General features: G+C 52.4%; 1 protein-coding gene across 4 annotated transcripts in view; it reads left to right on the top strand.

Moving 5' to 3' along the window:
• The first annotated feature begins 3,201 nt into the window (after positions 1-3,201).
• BDKRB2 (bradykinin receptor B2) overlaps positions 3,202-13,711 on the top strand; it is a 29,703-nt gene continuing 19,193 nt past the window's right edge. Inside the window, exon 1 of one of the 4 annotated variants that reach the window (XM_064571537.1) lies at positions 3,202-3,315. The gene's annotated coding sequence lies outside the window, so the exon portion shown is untranslated. Of the gene's footprint in view, positions 3,316-3,585; positions 4,246-13,711 lie in introns of those variants that run through there. The other 3 variants (XM_064571538.1, XM_045901479.3, XM_045901478.3) reach the window with 3 other exon arrangements.

Genomic DNA, 13,711 nt, shown 5'->3' on the forward strand with positions numbered 1-13,711 from the left:
GCTCAACGGTCTGCCAGGCCCAAGGGGACCAGGCCCCACCGCCCACCTCCCAGAGCAGCAAGGAGACAGACAGAGGGACTGAGGAGGGACTGGCCTCCTCACAGCTGTCTAGAGCACCTCTCCCAGCCCACCTCCTGGGTATTCCTGGCATACCAGGAATAGCAGGGATCTCACTCACTCCCTGAATCTGGGAGGGTTAGGTGCTGTGGGAAAGCCCAGTCAAACAGAAACTGTGGGGGGAACTCCCATATCCCAAAGTTAAACAAAAACAGATGAGCTTATACTCTTCAGTGTTCCCCAGTGTCTGATGGGAATAAAACACATATGCACATACAAGCTATGAAGCATGAATTATGTCATTTTGGTGATTCCATCTATGACTTAAACGCACTGATATTCGCATTTAAAACTGGCATTGGGCGATGTGAAGATAAATGGTAAAGTGCATGCTGATAAGGTACATTCTTAACCTTTCTTTCCTTAGAACGACATTAAGTAGCCAATAGCGGGCAGCCACTGGGCCAGAGCTGGGCCTGTGCTCAAGGTCAATGCCTCCAGCAGGGCCGTCCGTATAAGGGACTCTGGGAGCGGGGACCAGAGGCAGGACGGAGGGTCACGGGGGTTGGGACGCGCTCTGTAGGGCTCACGGGTGTGGCGGTTAGTGCCAACCAGGCAAAGTTACAGGCTTTGCATGTGTTTTGCTATGCATCAGTCAGAGCTTACCTTTCCATTCTGCCTGCCGGTTTTCCAGGACGGGTCTGTCTGGGGTGTGTGTGACAGATCAGCCCTTCCGTCAGTGGCTGCCCATCACAGAGAACAGGGGTTGGTTTTCTGGTCAGGACTGTGGAGTTCTGTATAAAAGCACAGCCCACTCCTGGGGGCCAGGGACAAGGGCCTTCCTAGGTAGGGGGGTAAGGGGTGGGAGTGACAGCCCTGGCCGCACACACAGATGTTGGCAAGAACATTCCAGAATACTGGGGTCGAGGGGCAGACATTTATAAACAGGCATAGGTACATGCATGTCTGTAGGTTGCTTTTGTGCTGTTCTCTCTGAACGCAGGTGTGCTGGCTGGAGCTGGGAGTCCTGGCAGGGCTAAGCCCCTCTGGGGGCCCCAGCCAAGCAGACCCAGTGGGGAGGAGTATAACAAGTCTGTGGCTGTGGTCATTTTACAGGAAGGGCTTAGCCAAATTTCCTCATAGCAAAAAGTGAAGGACAGAAAACATGCTAACACAGATAAAAATTAGACGGGGTTGTTCCTGAGTCCACAGGGAGCTCCTTTTGAAATGGTTCCCCACCCAAGTTCTGCCCCTAAGCAGGGGACTGGCCTCAGTGGCAGACTCCTCGCAGGCAGGGGTGTGTTGGATGCATTCACTTGTGTCGAACAATGGACAGCCTGGTTATGTGGAAGTCTGATTTATGAGTGCATGGGTAGCTGGATAAGTGGGTGAGTGAGAGGATGGATGGATGGATGGATGGATGGATGGATGGATGGATGGATGGATGGATGGATGGGTTAGTGTATGAATGGGTGAATGGGTTGGTTAAAGGATGGATGGATCAGTGGATGGATGGATGGGTTAGTGTATGAATGGGTGAATGAGTTGGTTAAAGGATGGATGGATGGATGGTTGGACGGATGGATGGATAGATGGGTATTTGGATGAATGGGTAGATACACCTGTAGGTGAATGAAAAAGTATAATTGTTTTATAAGATTTAAACTTTATTTTGATGGCAAGACACAACACAATGACAATTGAATGGATGAAAGATAAAACTTTTTGTTACTTTTGTTCCAAATGTGAGAAGGCTTCCAGGCAGGTCCACACAAGGGGTTGTACTCAGGGACAGGATAGCAGCAAGCTGGAGCGGCAGGGAGCAGCTTACCTGTGGCAAGCAGGGTGGGGTCAGCTAGGATTCCCAGGCTCCCTGTGGGCTGGCTAATTTGAATAAGTTTCCGAGTTCCAGGGTATGAGGCCGTCCACAGTTATTCGGTCCCTGACCCCTAGGTGATTAGGCACACAGCGGCCCAGAGTGTGAGAGCCCAGCAAGGGAAATGTCGGAGCATGAACTTAACTGCTAACAAAAACTGACCAGCCTCCAACCTGAGCCTCAAAAGTGGATCAAAACGGTATTGCTCAAAAACTACATTCAGGACACCTGGATGGCTCAGTCGATTAAGCGCCTGCCTTCAGCTCAGGTCATGATCCTGGGGTCCTGGGATCGAGCCCCGCATCATCATCATCGGGCTTTCTGCTCAGTGGGGAGCCTGCTTCTCCCTCTCCTTCTGTGTCTCTCCCTCCCTCTCATGTTAACGTGCACTCTCTCTCTCAAATAAATAAAATCTTAGAAAAAAAAACCTACATTACAGCGGTATGTGGAAAAGTGTGTAGACGGACGGATGCCTTTCGGAGTTCTCTCAGTCAATAGTATTTACAGAAGCAGCAACATTGGATTCAGGTAATTGAGGATTTTCATCCCATAGACAAGGTACCCGAGAATGTACCAGCTGGGAATTTCGAGAAGTCTCTGTTCTGATGGGTCTCAACATGCTTTGGTCTTCCTGAACTGAGAAAGGCAATAGATCCTCTCACCCAGAAAAGGCACACACGTACGATTCTGTGTACCATTTAGAGGGCTGCATACCCATTTAGTGGACCCCGTGCAGTCTCTCGCCAGAGCCCTGTCCCCACCTGGGAAGTGAGAACTCTCAGGGTAAGGAGTCCTAATGTGGTAGGACAGGCCAGTCCTCCAGGGCGTCACCTGAGTCACCCAGGCCAGGGAGGGACTTGACTCAAGTCTATGCAACCAGTCCACATGGCCACGTCAGGCGCAGATCCTGATACACCTTCCCGGGACTCAGATTCACTATCTCCAAGAGGACGGAGTGGAACTGGATCACTGTTTGTGGACTTGCTTCAGAGAAGGTAACAGGGAAAGGGGAGACCAGCAGATGGGCTTCTGACCCTCCGATCTATTCCCCAATTCCACTTTATCTGGTCTCTTTTGAAGGAAAGGTTTTAAGACCTTAAAAATATATACATTGGAAAGGTCCTGCCTTGCAAGCTTTGAAGCTGCTAAGATCCGTAAGTCTCCAAGTCTCCTGAGTGAAGCCAAGACAACCAATCAGTGTTGAAGTGGGAGGAGACTGTTGCCAAACATCCCCAGATTCGTTGGGAGGGGGCACAAACCTCACAGGACGCCAGAAAACAAGACAGGGGAAGGTGCTCCTTCTCCAAAGTCTTTTCCACGTTTCTGCCACTTGGGAGGCCGGCTGCCTGTTTACACTGGAACTCGGACAGCAAAACAATCAGGTGGGGGAAGTAATGAGAAGAGCCAAACGTTGTGTTAGACAAACTCCCTCCCTTACACAGTAAGCCAACTGCCGACCGCGATGCCAGAAGGAAGACTGCTAGTTTTTAGGGGTGACCCGCTATGCAATCCACTTTTCACATCCATGATTGCATTTAATTGAGAAAGGGGATAGTACGGCAGTTAAGCACACAGACTTTGGAGCAAGTCTGCCTGGGTTCCTGCGAGGATTAGCTGAGTTCATCCATTTAGGTGCTTAGAAAAATGCCTGACACAGAACACAAGTTACGGATGGGTCAGGGCTGTAATTAATCCTCACCACTCCCCCTATGACACTTGTCATGCTCTCTGCTTCTCTCCCAGCTCAGAGAGGTTAAGCCACTTTCCCGAGGTCCTTAGGCAGGGAGCGTGGGGACGGGGATCCAGGACCTGCTGCTTTTGAGCACTGGACACCTTTGCCACCCTGTGGCTCTAAAGGGCAGCCAGTCTACACAATAGAACATTCCTTGGGCTGACCTGGAAATCTTCCATGTGGCTCACGGAGCTCTCAAGGCTCACAGGGCAGGCAGAGCCCCAGGTTGCGGCAGCTGTCCCAGCCTGGCCTCTGCAGGCGTGGGTTCTAGAAACTGTAGCCGGACTGGCCACCCCTGGTTGCTGGGCAGGAGCCCTGGGCTGGGCTGGAGGTGGAGGGAGGAAGTGCCCAGGAGGGCGGTGACATCACCACCCAGCCCTTGAAAGATGAGCCGTTCCCTCCACCTCTTCAGCTCCTAGGAGGGGTGAGGACATCAGGCAGCCCTGCCGGGACGGAGGGAGCACCCGAGGTGCCTGTGTGGCTCGCTCTGGACAAGGGGGCCCCCCGGGCAGGGGCTGGTCCAGTTGCCTCCCCACTGCCAGGAGGACAGGAGGTCCCAGCACAAGGAGAGAGCCTGCAGGTGAGTGTCCCAGGGGCTGATTTCTCGGGCTGGGGGGAAAGTTCCCTTCCTTTCCCAGTCCTGACAAGTAACAAGACGGGCTCCACGCAGGAGGAATGATCTTGTTTGTTCTAGGTTTGTCTTCCTCCTGAATGAGACAGCCATGTGTGTACTTGTGTGAACAATTTAGTGATTTGATTTTTATGGACTCTGGGTAGCTGCCTTGGACTTTGGCAGCAAGGAGCAAGCAGGGATGGCTGTGGGGTTTAGACTCTGGAATCCGGCTTTTAACTCACAGCTGTGCAGCTCATGAGCCCCGTGTGACCCTGGACAAGTTCCTTAACCTCTCTGAGCCTCAGTCTCTCTGTCTGCGAAGTACCCTGCTTGCTGGCTGCCGGGGTGGCAGGAGTTAAATCAGACGGCAGAGGGGAGAGGGTCTGTCAATGCTGCCGCTGGGAAGTGGTAACTCAGGCAGGCTGAAAGCCCCTCGGGTCCTGGTCCTGGTCCTGGTCCTGGTCCTGGTCCTGGCCCTGGTCCTGGCTGTCCAGGGCAGAGTGATAAACCTGGACACCGGTTCAGAGCCTGGGCTTGGCACGGGTTGGAGTCCCAGCTCTGTTCTCCTTCCCTGCGTAACGTTTTTGAGCAAATTATGTCCTCCAACCCCCGCCCCCGTTTCCTGAGCATGAAGATGATTTGGCAGGGTGGTGGAAGGGTAGACATGGGCAAGTGCCTGCCTGTGAAGCCCCACAGCTGTGGTGGGTGCTCCGTGAGGGCTGCTGAGGGCAGGTAGCTGCGTGAGCCGGGGCTGGGTGGGCAATGGGCGTTGCTGTGGCGGGCAGGTTAGAATGTGCCTCCCTGAGTCACGGGCTGTCTCTGGTTCCTGCCCACAGGAAGCGGGAGCTCTGGCCCAGGTGTGGGGCACTGGGGGACCCTGGGCCAACCCTCTTGAATTCCTTCTCAAAAAGGGAGAAGGGCTCAGGCTGGGGCCAGGGTGAGCGACCCCAGAGGACACTGCCTGCTCCCTCTTCTTTGGAGGAACACCATCCTGTGACCTTCTAGGCCCCAGTGGCGAGCCCCACAAGCTTGAGGAAAGAGTGTGCCATTTCCCCTTGCGTGAGGTGGAAGGCAGGCAGGTCTGGGGAACTGCCAGGGGAAGAGGTTTGGGAAAACATTGAAAACAAGAAGGCTCCCATGCCATTCCCGCAGGCGAAACCCTAGGGCCCCATTCCAGCCCTGCCCTAAACTCACACAATCCCTGTGATCCTTTGGTCTTTGTTCTGGACAGGGGATGCCTCAACCTCTTGGGGACTCTGGCCCTGTCACTCACACACAGGGGAAGGTTCCAATGACTGACTGAGCCTAGAGCGGGGGGAAAGGTCTAAGGACTTGGGATTAGACCAAATTTGAGAGATGCTGGCCAAGCAGGGACCATGCAGGGGAAATAGCCGTGCCACGTGGTCTCAGCTCACACAGTGACAGGGTCTGGCCCTCAGAGCGGGTCAGAGGGACAGTTTTCAGAATGAAAGCAGGGCTCTTCTCTCTCTCGGTTCACGGCTGACTCCCCTGCAGAGAGAACTGAGAACCGTGCTCCCCGTAAGGCAGGCTCTGGTCACTCTCTGCTGAATGACTAGATGGATGGATGGATGGATGGATGGATGGATGGATGGATGGATGGGTAGAATTCCTAAGTGACAGATGCCCATCTGAAAAGGCTACATACTGTATGATTTCAGTTATATGACATTCTGGAAAAGGCAAAACTATAGGGATTGTAAAAAGATCAGTAGCTGCCAGGGGTCAGGGGGAGGGAGGGGTGAATAGGCAGAGCACAGAGGATGTTTAGGGCAGCAAAACTGCTTTTATGAGGCTGTAGTGGAAGATACACATCATTATACATTTGATCTCACCCATAGAATGTACAAGGGAGCCCCGTGGACTTTGGGAAATAATGATATATAGGTATTCACTGTAGGAAACGTACCCCTCTGGCAGGGGACGTTGATCATGGGGGAGGTTGTGGGTATGTGGGGGCAGGGAGCATATGGGAAGTCTCTGTACTTCCTGCTCAATTTTTCTGTGAACCTAAAACTGCCCTAAAAATATCGAGCCTATTAAAAAAAAAAAAAAGAGCACAAAGCAGATCTGTGTGTCGCTTTGAGGATTCAGAAGGCACTTAGAGTATCTCAAGACCATGAGCCAAATAATCAGAACCTACTAAGATTTGACAGCCCGAATGCATCACTTCCAACACGTACCCAGCCTAGGAATCCCCTGACCTGTGAGTATCTTTCTTAGTGCACATGCTTCCAGGGACGGGGAGCTCACTACTTCACCGGCCAGCCCGCTCCATCTCAGGAGAGTTCTATTGTTTTTTTTTGTTTTTTTTTTTTTAAAGATTTTATTTATTTATTTGCGAGAGAGAATGAGAGACAGCACAAGAGGGAAGAGGGTCAGAGGGAGAAGCAGACCCCCCGCTGAGCAGGGAGCCCGATGCGGGACTCGATCCCAGGACTCCAGGATCATGACCTGAGCCGAAGGCAGTCGCTCAACCAACTGAGCCACCCAGGCGCCCAGGAGAGTTCTATTGTTAAGAAGTCCTTCCTTACACTGGAGCTAAACTCCTCTCCCACTGAGCAATGATCCACTTTCTATTTCTTGGAGCTGGAGTGTACAAATTCTAGTCCTCGTAGGCCCTCTCTGAGCTAAACATCCGCAACTCCTTCATCAAGACACACTTTCTCTTGCAAACCCAAAGAGTCAGCTACCTCTTTGACTCTGTCATCAAAGTGGGATCTGGAGGATCCTGGAGGCTAGAAAAATATGAGCCTCCCCCCCAAAATCATCACAGCACAAAGCAGGGTGCAACACACACGAGCTCTGGGTTCAAATCCTAAATGTTTACTGGTTAGGGATGCTCTCTGAGACTGCTTTCTCCACGGTGCAGTGGGGATCATCCTTCCCATTTCTGAGGACCATGGTGAGGTGTAACTCAGATGGTGTTGGTGCGGTGTGGGCAGGCATCAGGCTCACTGCAGGTGCCCACCTAGCAGAGGGACGGCCTACGAGGGCAAGAACAGGGTCTAGGACCATCAGAGGTGTTGTCTTTGCCCTGCAATGGGGTCCCCGCATCCTGGGGATTCCCAGGGAAAAGAGCACCCCAGCATGCACGAGCTCATGTTCCCAGACAATGCATCCTTGGGTGGTGACAGCAGGAGCCCTGTCATACTTCCCTTCGGGGCTCAAACTTTAGGTTTCCAGCCCCCCCACCCCCAATGCCTGTGGGCCTCCTGATCTCTGGGGCCTGTGGAGCGCTGTCAGGTGGGGCACAGAGAACTGGCTTCCAGACCCCAATCCAAACTCCCCAGACAGTAGAGAGACCTCAGACCCGTCATTTCGCTTCTCTGGGCCTCATGGGGCCAATTTGAAAATCAGCACTATCTGGACCGGACATCCCACAGGATGTTATAAACTGTAGAGTGCCTGTCACGTCACTGGTTGTTATTGTGCTGATCTGTACCTATGACCCAGTGTCCCTTCTTTCCTGAGGGTTCCCTGAGTGACCACACTCCAGCGTGGGCATTGCCTGACGGGGAAAGACTGGCCATTTCCAAACGTTGCTGCGCATCCGGTCATATGGAGGCTGGCTTCCTCCTCCCGCCACCTACAGACCCCAGGGTCCTCTCCTGGGACTCTAACTCCTCCCAGCTCCCGGGATTTTGATGCAGGTGGGCCTCTGTCCACATTTGGGAGACAAACAGCCTTAGCAAAGGGCTTTCTGAGGGGAGCACCCTTGAGGAGAAATCAGGCCCTGTCCCTGCCCAGGACTCTCCTCAGTGGATGTTGTTAAATGTCAGGTAGTAAAGTGGGGGTGGGAAAAGGGGCCTCTGGGCTCTCTTCTGACCAGAAATGTCCAGAAAAGAATGTCTAGAATGCAAGAACGTGGCGGGGGAGATGAAAAGCCAGACGAGGCAGGACCAGGGTGCCTCCACCCAGCACAGGTGGGCTCAGCAGGGGCAAAGGCCTGTGGACGAGGCTGTCTGCACAGATCATCTGTGGTGGCTGAAACAGTGAGAAGCAGGGGACTCAAATGAACTGGGGCACGAGGGGCAATAGACCCGCATGGCAGCGATGCTTCGCCCCCTCCCTGCCCCCTCCCTGCCCCTCCTCCTCCTGGCTCAGAAGCCATCCATCCCACCCCCACTCCTCCCCAGCCAGGTGACCCAGGACAACCCCTTAGCGTCTCCTAGCGTTGGTTCATTCAGCTACAAATAATCATAGAACTGGAAACTTCTTAAAAGGAACCGGGAACTGCCTGTCCTGTCTGGTGCCTTCGAAGTGGGTGGTTGGCTTGTTAAATGCAACAGGGCGCCTGCGCGTCCGGGATGTGTCCATTCTCCTCCTCCAAGGACAGGTGCACACGCAGTGCTCTACACACTCAGAGGAGGTCTGGAAGGAGTGGGGGCGGGGTGGGGGGGAACCAGAGGGAGCGCTGCCCCTGGGAGGGAGCTCGGGGCAGGGCCAGAGCCAGGAGGCAGGCTTCCTGGCCACTGTATACACTTTCCTACTCTTCGAAATTCTTAATCTTGAGCATGCATATCCCTTTGCAGAATTTCAATATATATATACATTTTTTTTTTTTTAAGAAATTGAAGTGGAAAATAAGGAGACAAAATCCCCCAAGATGCCCACTCTCCATAGCCTGAGTCTGTCCTGCAGATGAAGGGAGGGGACAATTCACACATTGGCCCCAGCACCCAGGACCAGTGCAGGGAAGAGGCAGCCGGGGAACAGCAGGGACCCCCGGGTGGGGGGACAGGCCGGCCTTCTGGATCATTTGTGAGTTTTTGAGGAAGTGCGTTCACTGAGCAGCTACAGTGTGGGGGCTCTGTGTTGGGCACCAGGGTGCTGCTGGGGACAAAAACTGCTTGTCATGCTCAGACTCTGGGGAGGAGTTTTTTTCTGGGAAAAAAAAAATCTTTTTTTTACTTACATGTGCATTCCAGCCAAATGAGAAATTAATCCCATCAAATAATCCAAGAAAGGGGAAGATGTTGTAGGAAAAAAATCAGTGTGATCAATGAATTAGTGCGATCAAGGAAACCGACTGAAGTCTAAGGTTTGGCTGACAAATTTGGCTGTAACGTAATTTGGAAGCTTAATAGCCGTTTAAAAAGAATGCTTAAAATTTTTTAGAAAATGATCATCATCTGGCAGAACTAAGCTGGTCACATCTGGGAGAAAGAACTTTCTTAGACTAGCATGGAGCAGGGCTGAGGGGTGCAAGGTGACCCAGAGCCAGAGCCCGCAGCACCCGCCTGGCTGGTAGGGGCTGTACCAGGGGAGGCTCAGGCAGGCCTGGGGAGACATCAGTCTCTGCAGTGATAGTAAGAGGCATCTGGCCATCAGAAGCCACAGCCATTAAGCACTGGACCCTCTGAGTGTGGCTCTGGCCACCTAGAGAGAACAGGTGTCCCGAGGAGACCTCTTTGTCCCTACAGACTAATATTTGGGTGGTGAGTTGCCAGGCTTCATCTCTTGTGAGCCTCACCATGCAAGCCAGCCGCCCCCCAAAGGCTCTGGGCCACCAATGAGAGGGCACCTCTCAGCCCCCCAGCCCTGAGCATCAGGCCCCTAAGAGGGTCCCTTCCCGGGGAGTCCCACGGCAGCCATTCACAGACCTACATCTCTCTGCAAAGTCCACTCCTTTGAAGGTCTGTCTGGATGCTGAGAGCAGGCTTCCCCGAAGGCGGCCTCCAGCCAGCTGCGGTCCTGGGCCAGGGGGCCGCATGGGGGATACTGGCCTGGTGGCCTCCAGCCCAGCGTTCCGACCCAGGCGTGGCCAAGCGGTTGCTGACAGACGCAGAACAAGTCTCTGACTTCTCTGAGCCTCCCCTTTCTCACCCGCATCATGGCGTAAAGCCCACGGGCCACAGCCATCGTGCGGCTGATAGCCCAGGACGTGCAAGCAGATGCCACACAAGGCCATACTCCGCCTGTCCCTGCCTTCCTGAGCCACTTACTGACGCTGCTCCAGGCTCACCAGCTCAGTACCTGCCCGCGAGGTACGCAGAGCCTGGTCAGAGAAACTCTCCCACAGCACTCTGCCTCTGTGACCCCTGGTGTCATCCCCAGAGGGCCCGGGACAGTCACACGCATGGCGTCCTGAACCCAGAGCCAACGGCAGGGTCTCTACTCCGCCCCCCTTGGGCCTCTGTCACCACCAACAGATACACACACACACATACCACACACGCCTTACACGTCACACGTAGACAGGGACACACACCACACACATGCACACTGCCTCTCTGTTGCCTACATGTCCCCGCATCCGGCTTGTGACACGTCTATCATGTCTGAATTGTCTTTGTGGGCAGGTTTCAAGTCCTTTCCCATGAGGGTCCCAGACCCGAGGGAAGAGGAGGGTGTGCCTACACGGGGGAAGAGGGAGCCGTGGGAGAGACGAGGCACAGAGACTGCCCAGTGCCACCTGAGATATAGCTCAGCCCCACCTCTGGGCTCCTCTGCCACCCAACACTCTCACAAGTATTCCTTCTGATGATCCCACAAGCAGGGACGCTCTCCCCACTTGAGAGTCAAGGAAATGTCTCTAGAGCCCAATCGGAGCTGATCAGAGGCCAGGCTAGGCTGGGACGTGGTCTGGCTCTTCCTATGAGGACATCACGCCTCCCTGGAGAGGCAACAGTATCAAGATAAGGACCCTTCAACCTGGGCGCTTCCCACAGTGGGACGTAATCCAAAAGCCCCAGCTGGGTGCTAACAGCCCTGATGGGGACACCTTACATGTCCCTGGCCATGGACCCAGGCTTACTGTAAAAATAAGTATCAGCCACGGGAATTTTCCTTGCAAATGGCCTGGGGAACTTCTTCCAAGAGTCTATTTGGACTGTGGTAACTGTGGCTGAGGGGGCAGAGGTGGGGCCCCGCGGGGCAGCCACCGCACAGAAAAGCCCTTACATCTGAGGGACAATGGAAATGACGATTATTCCTGAGGCAGGAAAGGGAGCTGAGGCTTAATGAGGTCCTGGGTGCCAGGGGTGATCCACTGGGGCCTCGCCACAACCTGCATGCTGGAGATAAAGCTCCTTGTCCTGTGAGTGGGGGGACCCAGGCTCAGAGAGGGGACCCCTCACTTGATATCACACCATTAACTCTATCATCCCAGGTCTTCCTTTACACAGCAAATCTGCCTCACATGTCCCAGCTGGCTGGACCTGAGGCAACCAGGGGAGGTAGTTGAATAACTGGGGGGACAGGGGAAGGCTGCAGGCAACATACAAACGAAGGAAAATCGAGCTGGCTTCAGGTTTTCTGCAGCAACAAATACACCTGACCCCAGAAAGCACCTACAGATTCAGGAGGGAAACGGGCTGTGATACTGAATGGTCCTCCATGAGCAAAGCCAGCAGAAAGACATGCTCAAATCTGAGAGGCTCACAAAACATGTCATCCCTGCAACTGTCATGGAAAAAATCACTCAAAGACACAACCCAGGCGACAGAGGCATGAATCAAGATCTAGAACAGAGGTTGGGGAAGGATTTGCTTCTGCCCTTTTCTTTTGTTTCACGGGGACCCCAAATTCAGGAAATCAGTCTGAGCCCTCTGACACTGAGGGCTTATGCCTGGTAGAAAACCGAATCTTCCCAGAACTTCCCTCAGCAGCAATTCATCTGGGTACTTTTCCCTGGGTTTTAGAAGCCCGCTGAATCCACCTGCTCATAGCTGGAGGCTGGGTAAACAGGAAACCACTGAAGAAACAGTTCATAAATACTTCAGACATTTCATTTTAAATGAAAACATGATTACGTGTTTATCAGTTTTTATGTAAGCAAGTCTTTTCCTTTGAACACAAGTTCGCTGATTATCTTCCTTACATAAGCTAACCCATAATTCATTCCCTATGTTTTTAAAAATAGGAGAGGGGCACCTGGGTGGCTCAGTCGTTAAGCGTCTGCCTTTGGCTCAGGTCATGATCCCAGTGTCATGGGATCGAGCCCCACATCGGGCTCCCTGCTCCACGGGAAGCCTGCTTCTCCCTCTCCCACTCCCCCTACTTGTGTTCCTGCTCTCACTATCTCTCTCTGTCAAATAAATAAATAAAATCTTTTAAAAAAATAAATAAATAAAATAAAAATAGGAGAAAACACTTAGCTTATTTAAATATCCTCATTACAAAAGTAATATATAATATATATCCTTCATAGAAAAACTGGAGGCTACTACAAAGAATAAAGAAAATGCAAAAGCAACCCAGGATCCCAGGCTCAAAAGCAAACACCATCAGTTAATGATTTGGTATTTTGCCTACCATGTTGCATATACAATTTAGTGTCCAGGGTTTTTTTTTCTGCTTGACATGATATCAGAAATATTCTTTTTTTTTTTTTGTAAACTGTTTGGAGCATCATTTTTCCTAAAGATTTATTTATTTATTTATTTGAGAGAGAGAGAGAGAGAGCAGGAGCGGGAGGAGCAGAGGGAAAGGGAGAGAGAGAGAATCTCAAACAGACTCCCTGCTGAGTGGGGAGACCAGTGCAGGGCTCAATCTCACGCCCCTGAGATCACGACCTGAGCTGAAACCAAGAGTCTGACACTTAACAGACTGAGCCAGGAGTCCCTGGAGCATCATTTTTAAAATATTTAACTAATTTCCTGGTCCTAAACATTTTGGTTTTTCTTATTTTCCTCTTCTGAGTGCATGTAGCTTTTCCTGTCCTTTTGATTCTTTTCAGAAATACCAAGCAAAAAGGAAACGGAATTTTTTAGTTTCTTGATTTGTTTCACCGAATTATCCAAATTGACTTTTCTGGAGACAGGTTTGGGAACCACTCCACCCTCTCCTGCCTGACTATGTTCAGAGGAGATATCCAAGCCACATCTGCTGCCTTTCTCAGTCTGAGACCAGCCCATTAAACCCTTGCAAGTCAGATTGTTTTTACGTTGTATTGGGGGCCTCCAGGCAGCCAGAGATGGAGACGGGGGGATCTGGCATCTCATCAGATGCAAACTCTTACTAATAGCAATCCTTACTGAGAACCTATTAAAAACCAATCCCATTTCCCCAGTAAGGAAACTGAGGCTCAAAGGGGCTAAGGGACCGGGCAGTAAGCAGGGACACAGGACCATGGCCCCCGTTTCTCCTGCGGCAGGCTTCAGAGCAGTGTGGGGGGGAGGGTGAGCAGTTTGGAAACGGCCTCTGCCTAGCATAGATGCACAATGGGCCAGGTGGGGAATTTCAGGGGCTTTTGGTTCTAGTCCCCAAACTGGAAAACACAAGGGACGAGACAAGCTCGTGCACGTCAGAAATTCTCCTCGATCCCGACTCAGGAAGTGGGAATTTTCCACCTGCTTTAGCACCAGAAATGATGAACCCTGGGGTCCTGCACAATCCCCCACCCCACCCCAACCCAGCCAGGTCTGCAAAGGTCTCAGAGCCCTGGGCAAGGTTGCAAGACCCCTCGAGG

This window comes from Mirounga angustirostris, unplaced genomic scaffold, assembly GCF_029215605.1.
Source record: "Mirounga angustirostris isolate CCGP_5_RB_7025 unplaced genomic scaffold, mMirAng1.0.hap1 SCAF_9, whole genome shotgun sequence".
Lineage (NCBI taxonomy): Eukaryota > Metazoa > Chordata > Mammalia > Carnivora > Phocidae > Mirounga > Mirounga angustirostris.